Source organism: Nannobrachium achirus (genome assembly GCF_963921795.1).
Source record: "Nannobrachium achirus genome assembly, chromosome: 22".
Taxonomy (NCBI): domain Eukaryota; kingdom Metazoa; phylum Chordata; class Actinopteri; order Myctophiformes; family Myctophidae; genus Nannobrachium; species Nannobrachium achirus.
This window is the reverse complement of record NC_137829.1, coordinates 16,719,100-16,725,099: the sequence shown is the minus strand read 5'-3', so window position 1 is coordinate 16,725,099 and position 6,000 is coordinate 16,719,100.

The window sequence follows — 6,000 nt, the reverse complement described above, 5'->3', positions numbered from 1 at the left end:
AGAATCGTGACCCATTTTGTGCTAACAACATGTAAATCTTATCTTTATTGCTGTAAGTCTTTACCCGATTTAAATCATTGATACTTTCAATTTGGAGAGCCTGACAGAAACCATCACCTGTGACACCACTAGCAAGCAATACATGTGACCAATGCAAAAGCAACACCTATCCACTCACCAGTCTTTACAATGTTACCGAACGTGTCTCCTAACTTCAGTTGGCTAAAGAAGACAAAAAAATACAAGATTAATTTTGAAAAACAGAATGTTATCTACACAAGATGAACTGGTGGAAACATTCGCCACTTTGCTCCAGAAATCCTGGCGCCATCTTTATAACAACAGGACAGCAGTATGCCTTCTCACGGGCCCTGAAGCAAAATCTTACTGCAAGTGAATGTCCTGTCCATATAGATTTATCTGAAAACTATGGTTGCAAATACAGCGCAGAAGTTCAATCTGTCCATTTTGGAGCATCACGCCAACAGGTCACCTTGCACACTGGTGTTTATTACGTGGATGGAGAATCTGCCCCTACCTCCTTCTGCACCATATCATATCAGCATTGAGATTGAAGGGACCACCTGCAATATGGCAACACCTGGAGCCAATCCTAAAAGAAAAAATCCCAATGTGACAACTATTAATTTCTTTAGCAACAGGCAGCGACAGTACAAGCAGCGTGTAACTTTTATCTCTTTTGCACTGGAATTTATTTGAAGCGAGTCATGGCAAAGGAGCCTCAAATGGCATAGGTGGCACTCTGAAGAGGGTGGTCCACAGGCTTGTAGGCCAATGAGTTGATATACCCATGGCAATGTCTAACCCAGGGGTTCTCAAATTTTTTATACCACGACCCCATATTATGAGGGAAATCTTTTGTCGATCCCATAATTCCCAAGTCGGCTAAATTGTTTATGAACCGCTGAGCTAAATCCGCATTTATGACAGTGCAGCCCTTCTTCTGCAGTTCCTCAGTCACACGATTAATAAGCCCTTGTTTGTTACAAGATCTGTATAGGAAGTCTTCCTTTCTGCCACAAACTCAGTTGATGGGGTCAGCATCTTGCCCGCGTCGCTGATGTGTATTGTCTTTGATGGAAGGACCTTCACTATAACCATAAAAAACTATACAGTTGCTTTACCATAATGGTATATGGTAAAGTCTGCATATGACCGTACAATGGCACCTTAACTGTCACCCCTTTTCCATGGCAAGTGATGAATCAGGGATCCACCATCAAGAACATACTGTTCAGTTGGTGGGATAGAATCCAGGACAGTTTTGTTTGATTTCTTGCTTGAAAATTCAGTAACTGCCTGTGCTAGTTGGGGCTTGTCGGCTTTACAAAGGATCTCTCTGGCTTCAAACAGGGCTGCAGGGAATGAACTGAGCTCAAAATTTGTCATATGCATCAGGGTGTCTGGTTTTCGAGTTGGCACATTTCTTGGACATATAAATAAGCAGATTTCACATAGTTATAGCGCCCAGCTGCAGCAAATATTGGCAGGCAGCCCAACATTGCACGTAAGTGCATCAGCCAAGATCCTGTGCGATCTGCTTTGATCAGCGCTTGTGCTGTCTGCAGCATTCTCTGATAGCTTATCCAAAGCTGACTGTTTTTTTACCTTGCGCCAAGTTCTGCCTTCTTTGTGTAAATCTTTTCTTTGATTTGACTCAACTTATCCAATGCTAGAGCACTCTCCAAAGTTATTTCTTTTGCTACCAAGGATGAGTAGATTTCTCCTGCCTTCTCAACCAATGATTGAAAGTGTGGTTTATCCTCCAGCAGATCCGACAAAACCAGATGATTGATACATCTGTCCACCAGCAGATATCCTCAGAAAGCCCTTTGTACAGATTTTCCAGACATCATATGCTGGACAGCATTTGTGCCATCGACAACTTCCATAATGGTCCTGAGTCCTGAGCCTTCCATCAGTGTTCCTATTGCACCAAAGAGGTTCATGAATGTATGGAAACATCCAAGCATCAACACAATGCTTTTCAACTGGCTACTATGTGCCTGTGGTGCATCCCTGATGATCTCTGCAGCTTTCTAATACAGTGGCTGGCCAAATGCAATAATGGGCGGAACATGGTGTTTGATAGCGAGATCAGAAATGAAATTAAGAGTGGAGAGAATGCGTGTCTTGTCCCCAGAGTACAAATCAATCATAGGTAAGAATACAACAGATGATTGGCCTGGGTGCTCTAAACCTTGATGAATAATATGCATCATTTCATTCCCTGCCACCCAGGAGTTTCTTGTTTGAAGTTTAGTGAGAGATCACACAGTACATCAACTGTACTCTCACAGTTGATCAATGCCGGGAGTTGTTTGAACACGGTGGTTTGGTACAGATGTTTTGCAAATCTATGTTCGGTGATGGGAATCTTAGACAAATCCAGGTTGGTAACGTCTCTCCTTGGAATGACACAATCCTTTTTTTGCCCTGGTGTGAGTGCTGCTAACTATGATACCCATTCCATGGAATGTCCCCATGCCATTGATAGTAAGGATATTGTGATCAACATTATCATCAGCAAAAAGAAGAGCCACTTCTAGTGAATCTTTGTTGTCCACTAACATGTCTGGAGCAACCGAAGCTGCTGCATTCTTCTTAAAATGCAAGACTTCTTTATAAGATGAACTATCGCATCCCGTTAAGGGTATCCACTAGGAATCGTGACCGATACAAATGATGAACCTGCACTGCAAGTCCAACTTGAAGGGAGCTACAATGACACATGGTCGAACGCTTGGACAATTGCCTGTCCAATTGCTGCAATTTTCCGTCTCCTTACCCACAAAAAGACAATTTAACAATGTCCGTTTTATCTTGTAAATGTGTAAGTGTCAATGTTCCTCATCGTAATTCTCAAGGTAAGAGCAAACCTTCATGAATGCCTGCAACTGATCTTCATTTGGTAACATGTCTTTAGGTTGAACAACCTTTGGTCCGACCACCAAAACCTTAACCCTTACCCTAACCTCAGTAAAACTATGCCTAAACCTAACCCTAACCTCAGTAACTGTGACGCGGGTGATTATCTAACCTGCCGACGCTGTTGAGTATCTAACCTGCCGACGCTGTTTGACAGATCATCATGTCTTTTTTTAGAATTAGATGCATATAAAACCAACAAAGCTGGACAGAAATGTTGATGTGCACGCACTGCCAACCTTATCTATACATTTTAAATCATTAATTGTGTAAAAGCTATACCATACTAATGGGACAATCATCATTTAGCGTATAATTTAAAAGGATGAAGTTTGGCACTTGGCAGATATGTTTTGATGACGACTGCCTATCAGCTAAGAGCAGTGTTGGGCAGTAACTAGTAATATATTACTGTAATATTACTTTACCCAGTAACGAGGTCAAGAGAGATTGCTGCTATATTTTACAGCCATTTTGGCTGATTGTTGACTCTTGCTTAACCCAGTGTCTTCTACCCTGAGCCAACCCTGTCTTCTACCCTTAGCCATCCCAAAATAGCCAAGTGTGTTGGAATTGTGTGTAGGCTAGTATTAATAATCTCTTGCTGTTTGGCTGACTGTCTGTCTCCAGATTCAGTTCTTAAAGGAGCTAACATATGGAATAAAGTCAGACAAGTACTACAGTGATAATACTATTAAGACTCCCCAGGGCAACATTTACCCATATGGAGACCCCTGGTACATACATGGAGATACTGTGCCCTGTTTCCTGATTGGATGATGTTTAATTATAACAACAGACCCAGAAGGCTTTTCATAATAAAAGCCCAGCCATAGCTTTTATTAATTTCATTATTTTTATTTTCATAAAAGCCACAGAAAATGTTATCCCCAAATTAAAGTTCAACGTTTTTCACAATAAAAAGACCCATAAATCATGTGTTTTTAAATGAATCGCCACACTATTTTTTCTTCCCAAAATAAAAGCCCATCGTTTTTCTAAATAAAAGTCTTCGGTATGGGAGAGTGTTTTTTGCAGGTCTTTCAGTCCGAGTGTATCAAAAAAGCAACTGGGTTAAGGCAGTGGAAGCTTGTGATTGGCTGCGCGGAGGTGACGAAAGTCGGGGGGACAGAGATACACCTAAACCTAACCTTAAATCTAACCCTAACCTCAGTAAAACTATAACGTTGGTGAATGCTAACCTGGTGAAATGCTAACCTGCCGACGCTGGTGAATGTTAAACTGGTCGGACCAACGGTGCTTATAACCCAGTTGCTTTTTTGATACACTAAAAAATACACTACAAAAAAAACACTCTCCCCTTCGGTATACCTTTTTCCCTGAACAAAAGCCCCAGCTTTGTTCTTTAAAAAATAAAAGCACTTTAATGTTTTTACAAAAGAAAATCTTTAACGAAAGTCCCTCACTCACATGTTTTGTTTTCAAAATAAAATCATCAGACATTGTCTTAAAAATTCCAAGACAGTTTTTCAAAAATAAACACCTTACACATGGATTTTCAAAATAAAATATCCAGACAAATTTTTCTAAATACAGGCTCCACAAATTTCCCTCTGAAAAATAAAAACCCATACATGTTTTTTTTTCTTTAGTTTTTTCTTTCATATTTTAGGTTGTAATTAGAAAAAAGAAAAGATGAGTGTCAAAATGTTTTCATACTGCTTTCTATTGTTTTAGAGATTTTGATTTCCGAGTGTGAGGGCATGTGTACAAGTTGCTATTATGTATTTTAGACACAATAAACTTTATTACTATTTACAGTAACACTACTAGCCCCCATAAATTACATCTGCAATGCATGAAAGATTGCGGTGCATCTTGGGAATTGAATAGGCTTATTGTGTCCCCAATTAACCCACTGAAATCAAAATCATTAAAATCGCTAAAATTATAGAAAGCAGTAAATTAAAACAATTTAACATTCATCTTTTCTTTTCTATAATTACAATCTAAAATTGAACTCTTGTTCAGTTGTCCTTTAACTAAATCTAACAAAAATCTTTTTATTTTTTTCCAAAACCCTAAATAAAATCTCCTCTCCCCACTTTTTTCAAAACAATAGCTACGACTCACTTAGAAAATGGTTGGAAAGTAGCAAAAGAAAGTGGGGCTGTACAGTCACAGTCGCTACAAGAAGAAATGAATCCTTGGTCATCACTGACGGACGGATGCCTATGAATCTATCTATCTATCTATCTAGGTCGTCCTCAGACGAGCCCTCCATCGTTGTTTCCAGTCATCTCGGTTCTCCATACATCTGGCCAGCTCATTGGTGTTCTGTGTCCCTACGTCTTCCTTGAGTACGTCCACGTATGTTTTTGTGGGACGTCCTCGCGACCGGTGCCCATGTGTTGGCTCCCACAGTACCAATTTGCTGGCTGGAAGCTCCTGGTGTCTTTGGCAGTGTCCTGCTAGTCTCATTCTTCTGGTGGCAATTTTCTCGCTTACCCTTGGTATACCCTCATACAGGTTCTCGTTGGTAACATGTGCACTCCTGTTGATGTTGAGTACTGCACGCAACATTCTAGTGTAGCACCCATTTAGAGACTTCTGCAGGGTTGGCTTCAGGGTCCAGCATTCACTGCCATATAGGAGAACAGACTCCACTGTTGCGAAGAAGAAGCTGAGTTTGATTTGGCGGGGGAGGTTGGAGTTCCATACACTGTTCATGCCGTTCAGGGCCCTCCAAGCGAGTGCCTTCCTTACTTTAAAGTTGTACCATGTAACTTTTTTTATAAAACAAATCTTAAAATTCTCCTAACTATTAAATCACAAAAGTTTTAGAAGATCCGCGCCGTGAATTTCAGCCTGTAAAGCCTTCTCTGTATGTAAACTGAGATCCTTGCCGTGGACCGGATCTCGCGCCAAAATTGCGTCATCACACTACCGGCCAATCACAGCGAGGGTTATACAACTGCCGGCCAATCACAGCGCATCTTGAAGTGGGGTCGCTATGGCAGCCATATTTGTTGTCGCCCGTTTGTACCATCCCTTCTCTAGGTAATTTCGCCTACCAGGCAGGGTGAAGGA